This window comes from Hyaena hyaena, unplaced genomic scaffold, assembly GCF_003009895.1.
Source record: "Hyaena hyaena isolate Hyena2069 unplaced genomic scaffold, ASM300989v1 scaffold_206, whole genome shotgun sequence".
Taxonomy (NCBI): Eukaryota; Metazoa; Chordata; class Mammalia; order Carnivora; family Hyaenidae; genus Hyaena; species Hyaena hyaena.
This window is the reverse complement of record NW_024080840.1, coordinates 402,617-425,922: the sequence shown is the minus strand read 5'-3', so window position 1 is coordinate 425,922 and position 23,306 is coordinate 402,617. Positions and strand designations below refer to the sequence as shown.

The following is a 23,306-nucleotide window of genomic DNA, read 5'->3' as shown; positions in this document are numbered from 1 at the left end:
TCTCTCTGCCCCTCACCTGCTCTTGCTTGTGCTCTCTCTTCTCAAAATAAATAAACTTTAAAAAAAAAAAATCAAGTATACTAAAAGGAGAAAAATGAAGCCTGTGGGGCTCCATTTTAGCTTTCAATATTATAAACTTTAGAAACTTAACAACTGCACCAAACACTGGCAATTTCCTTGGAGATAAATCCTGGCTGGACACAGGAGGCTGCTCACGGAGAACACTGGCTTAGTCACCTTTCTCATAAAAATATTTTAAAATGCAGTTGTGTGTTTAAACATTACAAAGAGCCTCTCTCGAAGTTTCAGTTAATTGTATTTATAGTTTAGTTCAAATATGTCCAGAGCCTTTCCAACATTGGCTTCTTCTTTTCCTCAACCAGGTAACTGCCCTCCAGGCGGCATGGGGCAACACCTGGAGACACTCAGATGGTGGTAACCGTAGGGAGGAGCCTGCTGGCATCCAGTGGGTGGTACAGGGATGCCGCTGCTCCGACGCACAGGACAATCTCCACGACAGAAGCTTAACTGGCCAAAAATGTCAAATTTGAGAAACACTGTTCTAAACAGACGTAGCATTGGCCACAGATGGGCAGCAAGGAAGCCCGACTGCCCTAAGCCAGGCATCCAAAGCCAATGTGGCTAAGCACACAGATAGGCGGGGCACCTGCCTGGCTCGGTTGGTTAAGCTTCAGACGCGGCGCAGGTCACCATCTCATAGTCCATGAGTTCAAGCCCCACCTAGGGTTCTGTGCTGAGCACACAGGGCCTGGAGCCTGCTTCGGATTCTGTGTCTCCCTCTCTCTCTGCCCCCTTCCTTCCCCACCCACCCCCTTTTTCTGTCTCTCTCTCTCAAAAATAAACATTAAGAAAAAAAAAAAAGAATACAGATAGGCCCCGTGAGAAACCCACCAGATGTATATGAATAGTCATTTGCGAACTCCTCTTGTAAGTCCCTCTTGTAAGTCGGGGAGTTAAGCATTTGACATTCTGAACTAGAACCATGAATAAATTTTCATTAGAATGACTCTTACAAGTAGTGACACAATTCCTTGTTTGGCCCATAAAAGACTCCTTAACTCAGTTGCAGCTGAAGCACTGTTTAGAAAACAGCACTTAAAAAACAGACACAGAATCAGAAGAAATCGTTTTCAACGCTAGTCATCTGTTTCGTACCACCTCACTCTGCAACAAATGGGCAATACCTACATCTTAGGTCAGAGTGTTTCATTCACCCGAGAATGCAATCCTCAGGGAGAGCAGTTTTTAAGACAGATCTGACAATGAATGATGCTCAAATTTGATTTGATTTCCTGTGTTTTAAAAAAGAAAAAAAAGGGGCGCCTGGGTGGCTTAGTCGGTTAAGCGTCCGACTTTCACTTAGGTCATGATCTCACGGTTCGTGGGTTCGAGCCCCGCGTCGGGCTCTGTGCTGACTGCCAGCTCAGAGCCTGGAGCTTCTTTCAATCTGTGACTCCCTCTCTCTCTGACCCTCCCCTGCTCACGCTGTCTCTCTCTCTCTCCTAGAAAAAAAATAAAAATAAAAATAAAAAAAAAAAAAGAAAAAAGAAAAAAAAGCCAATATTTAAATTAGGTTTTACTTGGGGTGCCTGGATGGCTCAGTCAGTTAAGCATCTGACTTCGGCTCAGGTCATGATCTCACCGTTCATGGGTTGGAGCCCTGCGTGGGGCTCTGTGCTGACAGCTCAGAGCCTGGAGCCTGCTTAGGATTCTTTGTCTCCCTCTGTCTGCTCCTCCCCACTCTGTCTCTCAAAAATAAACAAACGTTTAAAAAAATTTTTTTAATGAAGATTTTCTAGCTATTTAGGGGTGGGGGAAAGATCTGGCCACAGTGGGCCAGAATTCCTGCATGGTTATGGGCAGGGAATAGTCAGTCCCCACACGGATTTTTTTTTCTCCCGCAGGTCCTCTGTAGGTCACCCGTGACTAACCAGAGCCCCCTTAGCTTCCCCGTCCATTGTGTGTTCAGTCCCTGTGCATAGCTGGTTTTTTAGACAGTGGATAGTTCTCAGGGACAACATTTTTCTTAAGTGTTAAGCGACTAAGTTACAAGTGGGGAAAAAAAGCAACTTGTGGTTAGAAGTAGTCTTATAATCAGGCAAGGATGGATTATAGTCAATGAAGGATGAAACCCAGTACAGATTTGGGGCCCAGGCTAAGGAGGTCCTTGCCAGAGCCAGTGAAGAACAAACTGGAACGCAACCTTCAAACCCTCACCATGCAATGGAAAAACCAACTTCTTCCACCTACCAATTACAACGGTATGAAAGTAAACTCACAGTTTGTTCCATTGTTTTTTAAAATTGAGGAGTTAGCCATTTCTAAGAACTCAAAGCCTCCCCAAAACTATCATCTTGAACGTGCGGGGAACGTCCATTAGGCAAGAGCAGATATCCACAGAGCTCAGTGGTTATTTTTTCTTTTTGCCAGAAGTGAAATCTGTTACCATATTCTCGGCAGGAGAGCCTGTCTGGAACTGCCTGGGCTCCTAGCAGGTAATTTACACGGATCTCTAAAACCATTCGCCCCTCCCCCTCCCTTCTAAAACAAATCTGCCTTTCACAACAGCTCTGAAAGGGGGACAGAATGCCCAGAGCAGGGGACTAGTCCCCGGCAGGGTGCCTCACCTACCACTCACCAAATTCAGGCCACAGAAACCCGTAGGCTGTTCTCAACGAACCACTGCTTTCTGTGAACCCCTCATATACTTCCAAGTTGGCCTCTTGGCTTCCTATTTGTGAAATGAAGACTCCCTTCCCTCTAGAAAAAAGCAAAGGGCGCCAAGACTGCCAGGTGCCTACAGAGCTCACCTCCACCTGGGCGGCCCATAAGGCCCAGCCTGGATCTGCAGACGACCTCATCCACCGGGGAAGAGAAGTGTGCGGCCCGCCGGGGTGCCTGGGGCTCGTTCTGCACCGAAGGAAAGCGCTGCAAGAAGAAAAAGTCACTGTGAGCGAGGCTGCTTCCACTTCAAACGGCTCATAACCAGAATTAGAAACTGAATCAGAAATTGGGTGTTAACAAAACACAAAACAAAACAATCCCCTCCCCCCAAAAAACCTAGGAGGGAGGAGAGAATGTGTTTCAGAATCACCTGTTTTCCTAACAGACCCAGCGGCGCGAGTTTCCCAGACCCGCGCGCGAAGGACAGAGAGCTAGCCGGAGGAGAGGGAGAGGCGTGGGGGCTCCGGAGTCCCCGACTGGCGTCTCCTGTCCAGTGGCTTGCCCCAGGGCGACTCATTTCTCATCTTCATCAGTAAAATGGGGGAGGGGGTAAAATGCCTCTTCGCGGGGCTACGGGGAGGATTAAATCGAGTTAGAGCTGCTGGCACCCAAGGGACGGCAGCGAGTTAACTGCTCGCTCTCTGCCTACCCTCGCCTGCAGCCAACTCCTCTGATTTCTCAGCTCCTACCTGCTACCCGGGTCGGGGGGAAAAGAGACAGAAAAAAGTGGCTTCCAGGTGACACTGGGCACCGGAGCCCCGGCCCCAGGTTCCACGGATCGGACCAGGGGTAACGCGCAGGGCAGGCGTCCTGCGTGCACACGCGCCGGGCTTGCTACCACCGCGCGTCCGCTCCCTCCCGCTGGGGCTCCGCTTCCTCTTCCCGAGAGGCTGAGAGCCTCCCTCCCTCCCTCACATCCTTTCTATCCCTCCATCCGCCTCCGGGCGCCATAGCAGGGGATCCAGGGTGCTGGGATAGAGCGGGGGGCGGCGGCGGAGTCGGTTACCTGCAGCGAGCCGGCCGCCGGGGCGCAGGAGGGTGCGCTACCGCGCGGCACCCCAAGCCCGCCGCGCACTGGCCGGGGCCCGCGCTGCGCTCGCCGCGCTGGCGGACCGCGCCGCCCGGCTCCAGGCCTCCCGCCCGCCCGCCACGCCCCCGGCCCCACCCCGCCAGGCCCCGCCCACCGCATCCCCGCCTCGCCCACCTCCGCCGCCCACGGGCGGGGTGGTTCGGTGGTGCGGGACAGCGCGCGGCTCCTGGCCGGGGAGAGCGCGCCCTCTGGGTCTCAATGCGGCCTGGGCCGAGAGCTGTCATCCCTGTGCTTCCCCGTCTCCACTTTCTCACGTTCGCCTGCTTTTTAGGTCCCGAAACTGCGCAAGACATGGGTAAGTGGGGTCTTCTTCGAAATTCTATGCCCTTCTCCTTGGAGGCAGGAAACGCGAGAAGTGCCGCCTTTTCTGATTTTCAAAATGTTTTGTTAAAAAAAAAAAAGAAGAAGAGAAAGAAAAAGAAAAAATGTAGATGCCAAGGTGTTTTGCATAAAGTTTAGAAATGACCATGCAGAGGTTTTTTTTTCCTGATGAGCCTTGTTGGTTAAATTTAATTTTTTTAAATATATTTATTTCTAGGAGAGAGAGAGAGACAGCGTGAGCAGGGGAGGGTGAGAGAGAGAGGGAGTCACAGACTCTGAAATAGGCTCCAGGCTCTGAGCTGTCAGTCAGCACAGAGCCCGACGCGGGGCTCGAACCCACTAACCGCGAGATCATGACCTAAGTGAAAGTCGGACGCTTAACCGACTAAGCCACCCAGGCGCCCCTAAATTTAATATTTAAAAACTCATTACGTTCATGTGTGTTTTCACATAAAAACCAAGACAAAAATTAAATTGTGAACCAATCCACAGTGCCGGGCAAAAGTAGAAAACACGTCTTTCCACCCTTATATAGCACACAGATAGGTTTGTGTCACTTAGGAAAGTTGGCATGGTGGCCTCGGTAACAAGAGGAATGCTGTGTGTCCTTGCATACGACCTTCAGCTCCCAGAGAGCAGAACAGATCGTTACTCATCTCCACATCATTTATTCATTCAACACACACATATTGAAGTAAATGAAGGAAGTCCGTACATACTCACTTCCCCACCCGCGGTGTCCTGCCGGAGCCGTGGGGCAAATCTCAGATCCTGTAACTGCCACTTGGCTTGATGTCCATCATTCTTAGGGAAGGTCCTTGCTCAGGCGAGAAGCTTGAACAGAGAGCAGAGCCAGGCTGGCCTAGACTGAACCACTGAGTCTCTGAAGTTCACCCGCTTTGGGCTTCAGACTTGAGGACGTCAGATACCCCAGGGAAAGTGGGGAAAATGCTTGCTGAGACCTGTCCACACAGAGCAGGATCTTATTAAGTGGAACATAAATTAGCCACACCTCATAAAGCACATTGATTTCTTATGAACCCACCTGTTCTGTGAAGATGCAGGCTTTCTCTTCTAGACTGTGGAATATTCTGGGAGGATTGCTCTGAACTCTTCTGTCCCCTTCCCACCCTTGTGCCGGAAGGTTACTGGGTAAAGCAGCACGATGCAGGCCAGCCGTGGTGGCAATGGCAGAGAAGCTAATGAGATATTCCTGGGAGAAGGTGAATCTTGTTTTCCCCAAGGAGATTCCTACTCCAGTGACAATCTTGGAACGTATTGCTTTAATTTTATTTAAAAAAGGAATTTTCCGGGGCACCTTCCTGCCTCAGTCAGTAGAGCATGCAACTCTTGACCTGGGGGTGGTAAGTTTGATACCCACATCGAGGGTAGAGTTTATTTAATAAACAAATCTAAAAATAAAAAAAAATAACTTTCTTACAATGCATTATGAGCAAGACCAAGAACAAGGGGGCCACACAGGTTCTTTTTATTTTTTTTTAAGTTTATTTATTTATTTTGAGAGAGAGACTGTATGCACAGGGCTGGAAGGAGAGACTGTATGCACAGGGAGAGAGAGCATCCCAAGCAGGCTCCACACCATCTGCACGGAGCCTGGTGCTGGGCTCTAGCTTATGAAGGGTGAGAGCATGAACCTGAGCCAAAATCAAGAGTCGCACACTTAACTGACTGAACCACCCAGGCACCCCCACACGAGTTTCTTTTAGACCGTGGTTTACATTTTTTATCATGGAAACCAAAGTAGGAACCCAAAATATCTTGTGCCGAATTTGCATTTTGGTCAGAATCAGAATCAAAGTAATTGCAATTTGTTTTCTCTCTGTATTGCTAACCCAGATGACCTTTTAAACTAAGGGTCTTAAGGAAAGACATTGAGAAGGCAACTACGCTGTGAAAACCCTGATCATGCATTATGAAATTAAATTAATAAATTTTATTAATTCGATGTTCTAAGTGAAGCCCGTCACTTCTTTCCACTAAACTAAACATGTTTCCTTCACCCCCACTCAGTTAGTTTTCTTTCTTTCTTTCTTTCTTTCTTTCTTTCTTTCTTTCTTTCTTTCTTTCTTTCTTTCTTTCTTTCCTGGGTCTACGTCAAGGATATTTTAAGTTTTGGGTTTTTTTTTAAGATTTTATTTTTAAGTAATCTCTACACCCAATGTGGGCTTGAACTCACAGCCCTGAGATCAAGGGTTGCACGCTCCGCCAGTCAAGCCAGCCAGGTGCCCCTTAAGTTTGTTTTTAATCATCAACACTGACCGCTTAATATGCCTGAAAGAATAACTCTTTTTCATTTCATAAAGGGTGATCAAATGTGCTTGCTTTTGAGTCATCTCCTCCTATCATTGAACATTTATATCTTAAAAAAGAAAAGAAAAGAGAATGTGCATATCTTTTATTTATTTATTTATTTATTTTTTAAATATTTATTTTTGAGAGACAGATAGAGACAGCGTGAGCAGGGGAGGGCCAGAGAGAGAGGGAGACACAGAATCCAAAGCAGCCTCCAGGCTCTGAGCTAGTTGTCAGCACAGAGCCCGCCGCGGGGCTCGAACCCACGAACCGTGAGATCATGACCCGAGCCGAAGCCGGACGCCCAACCGACTGAGCCACCCAGGTGCCCGAGAATGTGCATATCTTATGTCCCAGCAATTCTATTCTTTGGCGTAAAGTCATCAGTTATCTTGTCAAATGTGGTAGCCACAAGGCTCTTGTCGTTACTGGACCCTTGGAATTGTCTGGAGCGCACTGAAGTGTGTGATAAGGGTAAAATAAAATGCACAGTAGATTCTGAAACTTTAATATGAAAGAAAAAAGAATTTAACATATCTCATTTTAGGGACACCTGGGTGGCTCAGTCTATTAAGCAATTGACTTTGACTCATGTCATGATCTCATGGTTGGGGAGTTGGAGCCTCACGTGTCAGGATCTATGTGACAGCTCAGAGCCTGGAGCCTGCTTTGGATTCTGTGTCTCCCTCTCTCTCAGCCCCTCCTTTACATAATGTATACAATATTGTACTTCATGTACATTATGAGCATTAATGGGTTGATTTGATCATCTAAGTTTAATGTGTAGTATTGTTTTGATAGGAAAATTAACTTCCAAGATCCAAACAATGGATTTAAAAAAAATTTTTTAACATTTATTTTGTTTTTGAGAAAGAGAGAGAGAGAGAGAGAGAGAGAGACAAAGCATGGGGGGGGGAGGGGCATAGAGAGAGACACACACAGAATCCAAAGCAGGTACCAGGCTCCTAGCTGTCAGCACAGAGCCTGCTGTGGGACTGGAACTCACGAACCATGAGATCATGACCTGAGTCGAAGTCGGACACTTAAGCGACTAAGCCACCCACATGCCCCCCAAACAATGGATTTATAAATTAACTTTCAGAATACATCTTTTTGGTCAGTTGCATACTGTGGGTATCCCATAAATGTATTTATTTTTAGTGACTACAGTAGCATAAACCCATCATAAATCTATACCCATAGTTCAGAAGGTGTTTCTGGAACATTTAATGGTGTCCATCAGAGGCTGGTCAGAAAACAGGTATCCCAGCAGTTATTTTTACCGAGAATTGAAGGAGTCGGTTAAACAGGTAACAGAAGGCTGAAAAGTGTGAAGGGAAACATTGCAGTAACGGAAAGGTAGCAAGGGCAGGAAATGGCTAACAGCTGCCTGCCATGGAGAAGACCCCTGCGAAGCTGGGACTCGGGGCTCTAAGGAAGGGGGGGTACCCAACTGGTGGTGGTATTTCTGAAGGTTAAGTGTTGAGGCTAGATCCAAGAAAGTGGATTAAATACTGGAAATCAGAACCATCTGCTGCAGCCCGGGAAAAGAATCATTGCTTGGTGACAGTGGCGGGCACAGCAAGCAAATGTCAAGGAGCAGGCCCCTTCTCCCTTCTCCTGCCTCCTGGTCTCCTCAAGCACCTGCTATTGGCCTTCCCAGAAAACATCTTTTGCTTTTGCAGACCCACGGCATCGCTGAACAGAGTACCTTAGACATAACCATTATAAGGAGTGAGCTCATGGTTGTAAATAGCAATTCTGCTAATATTATAGATGGAGGGAAGTGCTGACAAACACAGCTGTTACGGTGACAATATAATTGCAATACACTTTTTAAAATATCATAATAAAACTGTGGTTGAAAGTACAACTCAAGTAAGCGACCTAACATGGACCTTGACCTAAACCCTGTGCTCCCAGAAGACGGTAATGGTTAAAGAAACTCCCACCTCCACACCACTCCTGCAAAGAACTACCACCTCTCCTCAAAGAGCTTAGATAAGACTTGAGAACTCCGTTGTTTACCTATGACAAGGTCTTCCAAGGACTATCCACATTCCCTTTTTTGTCTCATAGATGATTAGCTGAGCCCTTTGTCCCTACCCACCAATCAGCGCAAAATGCCTGCTCATTTTACTAAATGAAGCTTGATTCAACTTTCCCTCCTTGCCCCAGCCATTGGGACTTCAGCCGCCCTCAGGCTAAGCCAGCCTTTGGGCATTGGGATGCAGAATAAACTCCTCTAAGATACTTGCCAAGGAGCCCTTCCTAACTGACTTCCAAAAAACCTTTTGTGACAAATTGGCTGATCCTGCCCCTTGCTCATCCCTCTCCCTAACATCTGTGTTTTCTAACCTTGTTGACTCCTCCTTATAAAAGAAAAGCTTCTTCTGGGGCACCTGGGTGACTCAGTTGGTTACGCATCTGACTTAGGCTCAGGTCATGATCTCACAGTTCAGGGGTTTGAGCCCTGCCTCAGGCTCTGTGCTGACAGCTCAGAGCCTGGAGCCTGCTTCGGATTCTGTCTCCCTCTCTCTCTGCCCCTCCCCTGCTTGCAGTTGCTCACTCCCACGCACACTCTCTCTCTCAAAATAAATAAACATAATAAAAAAATGTTTTTTAAATAAAAGAAAAGCCTTTTCAGCTTTACCTTTCAGAAGCTCGCAGATCTTACAATAAGGCAGTCTCCCTATTAAAACCCCTCCCCGTCAGTGCAATAAGCCCTTCCCCCTAATTGCAATAATTGTTTTGAATGAAGTCTCTTCTTTCCCTGAGTCCAGGTTTGCTCTTTATTTGACAGTTTTCTGGTGCTACGACTCGGCTCAAGAGTGGAACTCACCGAGGGATCTGCACCATCCCCACACAGGAAACAGTATATCCCCTGTCCTGCAATTTGAGGATCTGTCCCTGAGTTCAGTTCTCGCGTCGATGCTCTGGACATCTGGTCTATCAAAGCACAGCAAAGAGTTACTTTAATGCTTTAGAGCAAAAAGAGAATCGTTTCCAGCAAAGATTCTTTCCTTGGACTTCTTGTAAGGCCTCTTCTGTTTTTCCCGGGTTCCTCAAGCCAGGGATTATGAGAGAGGATTGATTGAGTGAGGCTCTTTCCCAGCTTCTTTACAACTAATTTCTTTGGGTTAACTGTTAATTCCACAGGTAACTCTTTTTTTTTTTTTTGATGTTTATTTTTGAGAGAGAAAGACAGAGCATGAGCAGGGGAGGGTCAGAGAGAGAGAGAGGGAGACACAGAATCAGAAGCAGGCCCTAGGCTCTGAGCTGTCTGCACAGAGCCTGAAGTGGGGCTCGAACCCACAAACCCATGACCTGACCCGAAGTCAAACACTAACCGACTGAGCCACCCAGGCGCCCTTCCATGGGTAACTCTTAATCTCTCAGGTGCCCTCTCTTTTTTTCTCCCACTGACTACATGTCATGATGGCAGTAATTTAATTTAATATCTTCAAGAATGGGCAAAATTTACTAATGACAATTTAGAACTTCAAAGGCGCCTTTGGGAACTTTGGGACCTCCCCAAAGTGAGTCATCTGAGAGTTCTCTCTTCGGAGTGCCCCTTCCTCTTCCTTTCTATGACCTTAACCTTCTCTTCAACTGCCTTGAATCCTTTGATCTGTCCCCATTCAACACTTTTACTTCCTCCACCCCCAATCCACCCCTGACAGCCCCTGCCCTACCCACTCCAGTCTCTTGACACATCATCACTTGAGCTTTGGGTCCCTTCTTCTCTGCTCACCTCCTCTTCACCCCATTGGTGAAGGAAGAACATCCTGCCCTTAATAGTACAAGATGGCCAAACACGACCCTGTACAGGACAGATGACATTGACAGTTTATTAATCATAGAGACTCACACCCTGGATGAGGAAGATACCACATGCCATTCAGAGCCACAGCCGCCCAGAAGACAAAGATTCTGTGCCTCATCAGAATGATTTCCTGTGCCTTGTATTTGGTAAGAGTCTATCTTCCTTGTTCGTAAGATGTAATTGGGCACATTGGTTATAAAACCAAGGTTTTGGCTGGAACGTTGTATTTGCAAGTAATGCTCATTTACTGGACACTTATAAGAAGCCAATGTTGACTTTATTATGGCATCAGTGCTTATACCCTCTTGGGAAAACTGGCTTGGTGCCTGGCTTACAGGTTTCTAACCTTATAGGTGAGTAAGGAAGGTCACTTTCTGGCAAGCCGAGGAACCTTAGAATGATTTGGGGACATTGACAACAATCTCAAACCTATAGATACTGCAGGTGAAATGTGACAGCAAGTTGATAGTTCGGCTTCCTAAGCCTCAACAAGTTTGTACAAGTTTGACCCAAGATTCCTTATAAAAAATTCCAGTGAAGCAAACTTAAAAAGGTCTGTGTGCTAAATTAACATTCTTGCTGTACGTTTGTAAGTAATCCGGTCAATCCCAATGAGGCCCGCCTTATTTTGTAATCAAGAATAATCTTTCTTTAAGGTTACCCTTTATCAAAAAGGGCTATAAATTGGATTAGATCTGTCACCTTGCACAGATGGTCAAACCTTACAGATTTTCAGTTCTTCCGCTTTTCCTCCAACATCTCCCTCCCACTTTACCAAGAACTAAAACCTGACTGCCCAGATTGTTATCGGTACTCTGGGTTGCCTCATAGCTGGCTTTTTCCTTGAGAATCTGAAGAAGCACTGGGAACTCAAGTACAGCAACTTGACCACATGCATGTGCTAGATTCTTCCCTCTCATAAGCCACTTCCCTCTCATAAGCCACCAGCAAGTCTGGTAAAATGCTCAGGTCATACATGCCCTTGTATGAGTGGTAACCAAGCCTGTGGATAACGTCACCAAATGCACTAACATCTTGAGTTTCAGAAACTCAACAAGCAGGCTTGTATAATAAGATTTTCACCTAATGATTTCATTAACATTAATATTTATTATTATTATTGTAAGCATCCCTCTCTTAAGGGCCTGATCTTCGTAACTACTTCTCAACAGATGATTCACCTGAAACTATTCCTTTAGCCCTGATTTGCTTTGCTCGGGAGGTGTATAATTACCTGCAAGTTGTTCAGTGAGGAATAATATTTATTCGTCTTGAACCAAATGGAGAATGGCAGCGCTGAACTTTATCAGAGCTCATTCTCCAGAGAGGCAGCAATGGTTAAAGAGATCGCTCCACATTTCCAAGTAGTCCTCCTCTCCTTGCAATAATCCTTTAGAATCAAGTTTCTCCTTCCCAAAATCTGGACTGTTCATTTTGACAAAAGCTACATTAGTTTTGAATCATTAAAAAATTCAACAGAATTGCCTTGACTGGGACAGGAGAGACATGTAAAAGCATGAAGATGGAGATAGCAAATTCACTAGTACAGTTTAAGAAAAAAAGGTTGGCTCTCAAGGGTGCAAATTCCACACAGAATTAAAACCGAAATTTGTTTTTAAAACCCATAAAACCTATCTTTTTTTTTTTAATATTTTTTATTTCTAGGAGAGAGAGAGAGAGAGAGAGAGGCAGTGTGAGCAGGGGAGGGTCAGAGAGACAGGGAGATACAGAATCTGAAATAGGCTCCAGGCTCTGAGCTGGCAGTCAGCACAGAGCCTGACGCGGGGCTCGAACCCACGAACTGCGAGATCATGACCTAAGCGAAAGTCAGACACTTAACCGACTAAACCACCCAGAAGCCCCCATAAAACTATCTTAAAATTAAAAAAAAAAAAAAAAAAGGATAAGAATAAAAGGAAGGAGAAGAAAGAGGAGGGGAAGGAGAAAGAAAAGAAATGATTTAAGAACAGGCGCCCTTTCTCACAATGGTGATGGAACTAAAAATCTCAGAAAAAGCTTGATAGACTTCATACATTAAACATGTTAAATGTGTAGGGGGGCCTGGGTGGCTCAGTCAGGTTAAGCGGCCAACTTCGGCTCAGGTCATGATCTCACGGTTTGTGGGTTCAAGCCCTGCGTTGGGCTCTGTGCTGACAACTCGGAGCCTGGAGCCTGCTTCAGATTCTGTGTCTCCTTCTCTCTCTGCCACTCCTTTTATTTTTTTTAATGTTTTTATTTATTTCTAGGAGAGAGAGAGAGACAGCGTGAGCAGGGGAGGGTCAGAGAGAGAGGGAGTCACAGACTGAAACAGGCTCCAGGCTCTGAGCTGTCAGTCAGCACAGAGCCCGACGCGGGGCTCGAACCCACGAACTGCGAGATCATGACCCAAGCGAAAGTCGGACGCTTAACCGACTAAGCCACCCAGGCGCCCCTCTGCCACTCCTTTTAAAACAAATTAAGACTCCTTTGAATGATTGGGGCTGCTGCAAATGAAGTGAGACAGGACAAGGTTCATTCCTGAGAGCCTGTGAGAGCTGTCATGAGTAACAGAGAGAGGAAGGTTTATACGTCACCGTAACGAAAGGAAGACATATATTGGGCCATGTAGCAATTCAGTGGGAAGGTATGGATGCTTCAGTTGAGCTTCTGGATGCTCATAGCATTCAGTTCTGCTGAATTCACACTTCCATGTGCTAAGGGTCAGTCTTTTCCCAATCAGAAAAACTCCCTCTGAGAGGGAGTGTGGCAGGTGTGCTTTCTGGAGGTTCTGCTTAAGTTTATTTGTTTAAAAAATTGTTTTAATGTTTATTTGAGAGAGAGAGAGAGCGCGTGCATGCCCAAGTGGGGGAGGGGCAGAGAGAGAGACACAGAATCCAAAGCAGGCTCCAGGCTCTGAGCTGTGGATTCTCAGGGCTCAAAACCCATAAACCATGAGATCATGTCCCGAGTCAAAGTCAGATGCTTAGCCACCCAGGCTCCCTGATATTTCCATTTTGAAAAATAATATAAATATGTGAATAAATAAACCGGTAGTAAACTTAACATTTATGTAAATAAGAAAAATAACTACAGTGAGCAGATGGCCTATCAAGATGTTTATCAGAAGAAGAAACTTGAAAGAAGTACTTGTCTAAACGGATAAGCAAATTGTGGCATATCCATGCAATAGAATACTGCTCTGCAAATTAAAAAAAAGGAAACTTCATTTAGAATAAAGCCCAGAGACCAGCAAGGGGAGCTCCCACAGTCTACTGCTCCTGGTCAATGGTAGACGCAGTGGGGACACAGTGGCCTTGCAAGGTGGATACTCCTTCACCAGCCAGTAGGAAGAAAGTCTTGCCTCTTCTCCTCGTCAACGAGAGACTCAGCCAGTGAAAAACCACTATAATTCCAACTCCTCCCTTACTCCAATGGACATTTTGTTTATAACCGTCTTCACAGCCTCCTCTCTCCCACCCCTATAAAAGAGTGGTCCCCATCTTTTCTCTGTGGACCTGCCTGTGGTTTTGCTTTCTTGTCCTGGATTGCAAATCTGAATAAACCCATTTTTTGGCTGGTAAAATAAAACTGGCCATTTTATTTTTATGGTTTAATACTACTTAGTTTTCAGAGGGTGATGGATTCACATAACAATATAGGTGAATTTCACAAAGCTAATGCTGAGATAAAGAGTGTCAAACACAAGAGAGCACATACAGTTTGATTCATAGGTATATATTTGAAATTCTGAACAGGTAAATCTATAGTGACAGAAAGGAGAGTAGTTGTTGCCTGGGGCTGAGGGGGGTGGCCTTACTTTTTGAGATAATTGCAGTTCTTTATTTTCATCATGGTAGTAATTATGCAGGTACATACATTTCTCAAAACCCATTGAACTATACACTTAAAATGGATATATTGTTTTGTGTGTGTGTAGCAGGGGAAAATTAATTTTCTCTTACCCTTCTAGATTCTTGGCTGAGACACTCTACAACAAAGGGTAGATTCACAGGAGAAAAAACACCTGTAACAACATGTATACCTCCTATATACATGGGCATGAAGGGTTTAAGGGCAGGCCATTTGGAGTTGCAGATTATGCTGAACTGAAAAAAATCAAAGTCCAAAACACTCAGGAAGAAACTTTGACCTTCCCCCACATTGCCTAACAGAATTTAGATAAAGGCCCTGTTCCAGGAAGAGAGCTACCACCACAGATAGTACATTAATCTGTGAACTAGCTATGGAAGACAGGGTGGTGCCTAGCAAGGCCTGTTTGGCCAAAGTTCTCTCCATGTCCCATTGTTTCTTTTTTTTTTTTTTTTTTAATGTTTTTTATTTATTTCTGAGAGAGAGACAACGTGAGCAGGGGAGGGTCAGAGAGGGAGGGAAACACAGAATCTGAAACAGGCTCCAGGCTCTGAGCTAGCTGTCAGCACAGAGCCTGATGCGGGGCTCGAACTCACAAACTGTGAGATCATGACCTGAGCCGAAGTTGGACCCTTAACTGACTGAACCACCCAGGCTCCCCCCATGTCCCATTGTTTCTGAGTGACTCACCAAACATATGTTTACCAAACATTTATTCTTTTTCATTTTCCTGTGAATTTCATTCCCTCCCTTTGAAGTCCCAGACCCCTATCCCCTTGTCCTTAGTTCAGGATGACATATATACCTTTTTTTGCCTGACTATCTTTGGAATCTCATGTCTATGTGGATTCCCCATTCATACGTACAAAATTAAGTTTGATTTTCTCTGATCTGTCTCATGTCAATTTAATCCCTAGTCTAGTTAGAAGAACCTTAAAGGACAGAGGAAAATTTTTTTTCCTCCCCGACAGGAGATACCCAAGAGAAGAGTGTAACTCCTGGAAATGGACCAACTCATCGCCTTAAATACTGATCGCCAGCAAAAGATAAAAGCTGTTACAGTGAGAGTGCAGTTATGGGAGGTTTCAGAAAAAGCACAGTAAAGGAGGTAAGGTTGTTATGCAGATTTAAATTGCTGCCTCCTCCCTGGATAAGTTTCTGGACCTTAGTCATTTTTCTCTTCCTGGTACAGAGAAGGAGAGTTCTTTACGGATGGAGATTTCCCTTATAAATGTAGATATCTTTTACAGAAGATGCCAAAGAGGCCTATGTTGGGGTGACGAGTTCTGTTCTTCTTCATTTGTAAACTATATCTCAATAAAACTGATTTTTAAAATATCTGTTTAAAAACACTAGAAGGGGTGAAAAAGGGGAGAGTATGTGTCGGACAGGGTCTGAACACACTGAGTTTGTAACGATGATGAACTCTCCAGGAGCAGAGGGGCTCGAGGCTTCCGGAAATACGCATGGGCTCCAGCATTTCTTACCTAGATGCCACCTGGAAAAGGATGGCTGGTGCACCCATGACATTAGCTTTTAAGGGGCGCCTGGATGGCTCAGTGGGTTAAGCGTCTGACTTCGGCTCACGTCATGATCTCAGAGTTCACGACGTCATGATCTCAGAGTTCACGAGTTCCAGCCCCGTGTCAGGCTTTGTGCTGACCGCTTGGAGCCTAGAGCCTCCTTTGGATTCTGTGTCCCCCTCTCTCTCTGCCCCTCCCCTGCTCATACTCTGTCTCTCTCTCAAGAAAAATAAATAAATAAAAATAAAACGTACGCTTTGGGGGTGAGAGGGCATCGGAGAAGTTGTGGGGAATTTTTACAATTATGAGGTCCTGGCACAGAATAGGAAGGGGGGAGGGTTGGACAAGGTGGAGGAGGAACAAATGAACGCTGTCTCCTGGACATCAGGGAGGGTGCAGTTGTGTTAAAGGAGACAAAAGAATCAGGTAGGGCCACAGCATATTTCGAACTGAGCACTGTAATTCTCATGCCAAAGGAACAAGCATGTCCCAGATCTGAAATTGTTTCTTTAATGCTAACTTGCAAGTGGAGGTTGACATGTGACAGAGGTGCCCTCTGCTGGCAGAATCCAAAAGCAAATGTATAAATCTGGAATAGTTGAGAAATAGGATGAAAATCAGCTGTAGTTTTTGCATGTTAGATGTGAGAAGTAAATGCAGTCAGTTTTTACCACGGAAAAAATCTATGCTTAACCTCGCATTTTCTTTTCTTTCTTTCTTTTTTTTTTTTTTAATTTTTAATGTTTTTTATTCATTTCTGAGAGAGACAGCATGAGCAGGGGAGGGTCAGAGAGAGAGGGAGACACAGAATTCGAAACAGGCTCCAGGCTCTGAGCTGGCAGTCAGCACAGAGCCCGACGTGGGGCCCAAACCCACGAACCGTGAGATCATGCCCTGAGCCGAAGTCGGACGCTTAACCGACTGAGCCGCCCAGGTGCCCCTTACCTCGCATTTTCTAAAATAAAGAGCTTAATAGAACTCCATTTCCAGTCAAGAGGGAGTAAGAGGGGTCAGATTTACCTTGTTGGAAACACCAGCCTCTGAAAAGTCACTTATTTTAAGCTCTCCATCAGGAAACCAAGACTTAGGCACGGTTTCAACGCTCTCAGAAATGGAATCTTAAGCCAGTCCATCAGGAATCCCCTGATCAGCCCTAGTTAGGTAACCTGCCTGGTGGACCCCTGACTTCTCCTGAAGGAAAATAGCCTGGCAGGCCTAGTATAACTTCCTTTCTCTGCTCTCTTCTGCCTCTAAAATGTTTTCATTTTGTACAGGTGCAGAGATCCTTTCTATCTACCAGATTGCATGCTGTCCTATTTTTTTTTTAAGTTTATTTATTTATTTGGAGAGAGAAAGACAGGGAGCGAGCCTGAGTGGGGTAGGGGCAGAGAGAGAAGGAGAAAGGATTCCAAGCAGGCTCCACGCTGACACAGGGCAGAGCCCGACACGGGCCTCGAATTCACAAACCGTGAGATCATGACCTGAGCTGAAATCAAGAGTCGGATGCTTAACCGACTGAGCCACCCAGGTGCCCCCGATGCTGTCCTATTTATAAACCATTGAATGAAGCCAGTGAGACCTTTACAGTGTACTCAGTTGAATTTTGCATTTTAACCCTTCTCATTTGAAATAGGAAATCGTACAAAATGTATTAAAATGACTCCTGAAGGGGCGTCTGGGTGGCTCAGTTGGTTAAGCGTCCGACTTCGGCTCAGGTCATGATCTCGCGGTCTGTGGGTTTGAGCCCTGCATCGGGCTCTGTGCCGACAGTTCAGAGCCTGGAGCCTGTTTCGGATTCTGTGTCTCCCTCTTTCTCTGACCCTCCCATGCTCACGCTGTCTCTATCTCTCTCTCAAAAATAAATAAAACATTAAAAAATTAAAAAAATAATAAAGTGACTTCTGAAATAATGGTTTTCTGAAATGGGGCATCAGGCAGCACAGGATAGTAATCTCTGAAACATGGGAACCGAGTGCCCCAAGAACGTTCCCAGGCTGCAACTTAAGAAGGGATAACTCAGGCAGAGTTCTGCAGGTTTCCTGAGATAGGGATAGCAATTGAGCAAGGAGGCCAGGGGGACCAAGGTAGCTTGAGTTCACAGGGCAGAATACTAGAAAGGGAAGAACAGCATAGGGAGAGAACTCCTAAGATCTGCAAAGCATCCTTTTTCCACTCTAGCTGAGAATGCCTGTTTGTGAGGAAACTACCTGAGGCCAGGAAGAAACTACCTGAGGGAGCAGAGGGAACAATCTCTAGAGCTCAGAAAGAACTGAGAGCATTGCCTCTTCCCGCCACCAGAGTGGAAATTCTTGTAATTCAAGAGACATTAGATAACGTACATGGTAAGCGGCAAAACTGTCCCTAGAGGAACAGCTGTTCTGATCCTGAATAGCAAAACTGAAAAGCAAGGTTCAAAAGGATCAAACTATTTCCGAATAACTTAACTGTGTCCCAGAAAAAGACCAAGGAAAAAAAATATGTATATACCCGTACACCCAGTGTGGGGTTTGAACTCACAACCTCAAGATCAAGAATCGCATGTTCTACTGACTGAGCCAGTCAGGCTCCCCTTGGCCAAGAGTATCTATATATAGGAGTCAAGATACAACCAGCATCCAACAAAGTAAAATTTACGATGTCTGGCATTCAATCGAAATTAACTAGGCAGGCAAGGAAACCAGAAAATATGATCCATAATAAGAAGGGAAAAAATACATTATTTTTAGAAAAATACTTATTAGAAATAAGTATTAGAAAAATACTTATACAAGTACATTTTCTAAGTGGTAATAGAAGCACATTAAAACAGTTATTGTAACTACATCCCATCTATTCAAGAAGGTAGAAGAAAGATTGAGCATGTGGATGATCTAAAATTGGACTTCTATCTAGGGGCACCTGGGTGGCTCAGTCAGTACGACTTTGGCTCAGGTCATGATCTCACGGTTCATGGGTTCGAGCCCTGTGTTGGGCTCTGTGCTGACAGCCAGCTCAGAGCCTGGAGCCTGTTTCAGGTTCTGTATCTCCCTCTCTCTCTGACCCTCCCCTGATCACGCTGGTCTCTTTCTCTCTCTGTCTCTTTCTCTCTCTCAGAAATAAATTTTTAAAAAACATTAAAATTGGACTTCTAGAGATCAAATATACCCTATCTGAGATGAAAAATACACTAGCTGGAATTCACAGAAGATTAGAGAGGAAAGAAGAAAAGATTAGTGTCCTAAAGAGGCAGCCATAGACACTATAAAAGGAACAGAAAATTAATCACATAGAGAAAAAAGACTGAAAAAGTGAGCAAAGCATCAGTCAGCTGTGGGACGGCTTAGTGACCTCGTGTGTGTGGAATTGGAGTCTTTGCTATCCTATTAACCTCTCTATCTCCAAACTAGTTTTCTACTGTGTCCACTTTAACCATTAAAAAAAAAATCTCATCCCTCAAACTTCCACCTGCAAACTACTAAAACTAAATAGTTTAAAATCTTAAATAGATCTGTAATAACTGAACACAGTGACGGCTTCATAGAACTCCATCTTCCTGTGAAACCCAATAGCTCTCCAGCCTCTCGGCAACACATAACAGTGTTTGCTATCTAATCTTTGAACCCTGATCTGTGTTTATTACCCTCATTCTTCAAAGTTGATCATTTTCCTGTCTTTGTTGTCATTTAATCTGATTCCTTTCCTCCTCTGCCCCTAAATTTTGGGTATCCCCACGCCTTTGTCATAAAGTCATGAAATTTCAGGGTTGGGCAGAGACCTTAGACACTATCTAGTCTGGACCATTCATTGTGGAACACTTGATTTATGCTTAGAACATTTTTATCATATAGTTGTCCTGCTTTTGTATGAACAGCGTCATGATGGGTCTCTATTCCACCAGCGGTAGCTCTAATCTTCAGACCCTTCTTTCTCATATTAAGCTGAAACAGGTTTCTCTGTAACTTCTGCCAAATGGTCTGGTCTCAGGCTCTTGTTCTTCCTTCATTTCCACTCTAGTCTAGACCCATTAACACCTCAAGTATGGAATACTTCAATAACTTGATGGTTTCCATTGTAATTCTTATTTCGGTTCACTCAGTTCATAATGCTTCCCCCCTGACTAATCTTTAAAATACAGTCTTGAAACTGTTATGTCTCTCTCCTACTTAAGAACTTTCCAAGACTTCCTAGTTTTTTCCTATCAAAACATGGGTGAGTTTTTCTTTTCTTTTTTTTAATGTTTGTTTACATATTTTGAGAGAGAGAGAGAGAGAGCATGCATACAAACACAAGTGGAGGAGGGCCAGAGAGGGAGGGAGAGAGAGAATCCCAAGCAGGCTCCAGGCTGTCAGTGCAGAGCCCGATGCAGGGCTTGAGTTCGCCAACCAGGAGATCATGTCCCGAGCCAAAAATCAAGAGTCAGATGCTTACTTGACTGAGCCATCCAGGCGCACCATTATTTGCTCAATATACCCTTTTTTGAATGTCATTCAAGCACAGATAGAGAATTCAAAAATACGTAAGAGGGACTTCCATTTTGACCTTCCACTCATATACAGTTGTGTGATATCCTAGGCTGTCTTCAGGTGGAACCAGTCTTCCGTGGGACTGGCAGGAGGTGTCATTTAATAATCCCCAATCAAATGGCTTCTCCTTTCCAGCAAGGTCTTCTGCCCTGCCTGTCCTGGTGGGGAAATTGTTCAGCCATGGAAAGCAAAACAGGAAAGTGGCAGACACAGCCAAAATGCAGGTCTGCTCAAATTAATCCATGGCTTTCTTTTGAGTGTTCCAACCAAGGTAATGATGAAGTTAGTAATTCACAACCTGAGCACCCAATCAGAAAAAAGGTTAACTAAAAATATGATACTGGGTGACCTGGCTGGCTCAGTCAGTGGGGTAGGTGATTCATGATCTCAGGGCTGTGAGTTTGAGCCCCAGGTTGGATGTAGAGATTACCTAAAAATACAGTTTAGATAGGAAACTAAATTTAAAACATTGATTTTTTAGAATAAACACTTCTTATTAGCTCATTTCCTTCCATATTGTTCCCACTGTAATTTAAATATTCTGTAACCATAACAGATATGAGCTCTGTGGCCCAACAGTGACTTTAGTCTGAATTTTCTGACCTTTGTTTCAAGCCAGAGCTGGTGAACTGAGGTATCTCTAGAATCACATGGTGTGAATTGCTATGTGATAAAGTTAAACTATTTTGATGTTGTTCTGACCATGTGGGAGCATAGCTCTTAGATTTTACTATTAAAGCCAAAACCCTATGGTTAATTTTTTTTTAAATTCTGATTACTTTACCTCTTCAGGCTTTAGGTTTCTCAGGTATAAAACGTAAATTCAGAAATTAGTGCATTCAAATCGCCGGCATCTTTTGGTCCCCAGAAACCTCAGAGAATAATGCAGTATTTACCACGTCATATGCATTAATGGGAACAGTAAATGCTAGAAGGTCACACCTCCTGCCCCCTCCCCCCCCACAACAGTCCACCTGTGGCCTACCTTATATGAGTCACATTTTGTGTGTGTGTGTCTCAAATTTCCCATCTGTGAAACAGAGAGTATGGCAGAAATAGAACTCTCAGTTGTTTGAAGTACTTTGAACAAAATGGTTTTTTAATGTCTTAGCATAGTGTATGATTTTGTAAGCCATTTGTTGGTGACTCCAAAACTTGCTGTATATGGGAGTTCCTTAGGGATGATCCGGAGGTGGACCAAGTCCAAAACCAGCAAACGCTCCTCCCAGAGAACTATAAACAGTCCTCTTTCAGATATGCTACTTCCTAGACAAAGTCCCTCAGTAATACCGTACGGGGAGAGGAATTAAGATGCCTGAGGGGTAGGAAGACCCTGGGTTTGCCTCATCCCTTGAGCACAGCTAGATAAATATCAAGTCATTTTGAACACCCAAGAAATAATGCCATATAGACTTAGTCTTTATTGTCCCTGCTAGGCTTTTCTCCCATAACCACCAGGAGGGAGAAGAATAGTGAAGCGTAGCACCCAGAACCACACTAAGAGGGGAGGAGGCACAGTCAAGTTGAAACACCAGTCTAAAAGGGACCCTGGAATCGGACCCCCACAAATTGGAAACATGATCCCATTGTAAGTCAGGTTTCCTCCACACCAAGGGAGGAGAAATGTAAGAATTGGTATTACCTTCCCTCAGCACAGCTTTGGCAAAATCCAGGAACTGGAGAAACTTTTGTTCACAAAGCAAACAAGATCTTCAGCCTCAGTATAAATCCTTAAGTTTCCTTGAAGTAGGTATTAACTTGTAGGCGCAATAAGTACTTTAAAAACTTTTCTAGGGGTCAAACTGAACTGCTCTTAGAAGCCAAGGTCAGGGGCTCCTGGGTGGCTCAGTCAGTTAAGTGTCTGACTTTGGCTTAGGTCATGATCTCATGGTTCACGGTTCGAGCCCCGCATCAGGCTCTGTGCTAATGGCTCAGAGCCTGGAGCCTGCTTTGGATTCTGCGTCTCCCTCTCTCTCTGCCCCTCCCCAGCTCATGCTTTGTCTCTCTGTCTCTCAAGAATGAATAAACATTTAAAAAAAAAAAAAAGCCAAGTTCAGAGAGAAGGTATATGGAGTCAGGAGCAAGAACAGAAAGGACAGCCAAGAGTTGGCAAGCCAAGGGAGGTTTGAGAGAAGAGATACCTTGGGACGGGTGTGGAGGGATTTATTATTTTAAAAATAAAATCCTGCTACCATCATATCCAGTCCCTTTATTCCAGCTCTGCTCAGAAATCTTGAGTAAATGATATATTCCTCACAAATGCAGTAATCCTAGTGCAGGGAGAGTGTTGGTTTTTGTAGAGCTCGAAGTCGAGGATAGAACATCAGAGTGGGAATCACCTAGAAAGAGGCACACAGACCTTACAAACTGGGGTTCGTCCTCACCTCCACTAAGTTCATGCAGACAACTGTTTAATGGTTTCCTTGGAGGAATACCAGGCGTTAATCTGCTCTGGCACCCTCAGGCCTCACATCTGCACCGGGCAAAACAAAATGAAACCTGAAGAGGGAAGTTAGGGGTGAGAAGGCTTATGGCATCGGTTCTCAAACTTGCCACATCAGAGTCACAGGAGGGTGACAAACAGACTGCTGACCCCACCCTCGGAGTTTCTGATTTAGTAGATGGGGCCCCTATCTCACAAGTTTCCAAGTGGTGCTGACGTTGTTCGGCCTGGGGACCACCCTTTGAGAACTACTGGTTTGTGATGCTCTCATAGACGTTGTTTCCTGGGCTAGTGTTTATATTGATCTCTTCTTTAAAATTTCTAACAGGTTTTATGGGAAAAGAAGAGTGTCATGGTCAAATGAGGTGGGGGAAATACTGGATTAAAAAAAAAGTTGAAAGAGCTTTCTTTTGAGAAATGGAAGTAACTTACCGTCCTCGCACGCAACAGCTTACTCTCTGCATTTGTGTGACTTTCCTATTACCAGGAAATTCTCAGCCCCAAAATGAAATGGCAGATAATTTTACTGTTTGCTCCAGGAACTGTCTGAAGACACATTAATCCAAACATCACATTATTCAATTTACCCTCCTTAAAGTAAATATACTTTCTCAGGAAAACAGACAGCATCTAAAGATTATTTACTCTTAACTTTCATCTTGGAGTGTCCGCCAATCCTAAGCTATTATATCAC

The 23,306-nt window shown here is 44.7% G+C and overlaps 1 protein-coding gene across 5 annotated transcripts in view; it reads right to left on the bottom strand.

The window, feature by feature from the left end:
* GCNT1 (glucosaminyl (N-acetyl) transferase 1) overlaps positions 1-3,836 on the bottom strand; it is a 28,786-nt gene extending 24,950 nt beyond the window's left edge. For 4 of the 5 annotated variants that reach the window (XM_039242168.1, XM_039242166.1, XM_039242165.1 and 1 more), the window contains exons 1-2: positions 3,752-3,836; positions 2,832-2,949 (exon numbers count right to left, since the gene is read on the bottom strand). The gene's annotated coding sequence lies outside the window, so the exon portion shown is untranslated. Of the gene's footprint in view, positions 1-2,831; positions 2,950-3,115; positions 3,259-3,751 lie in introns of those variants that run through there. The other variant, XM_039242167.1, reaches the window with a different exon arrangement.
* Between the last annotated feature and the right edge of the window lie 19,470 nt (positions 3,837-23,306).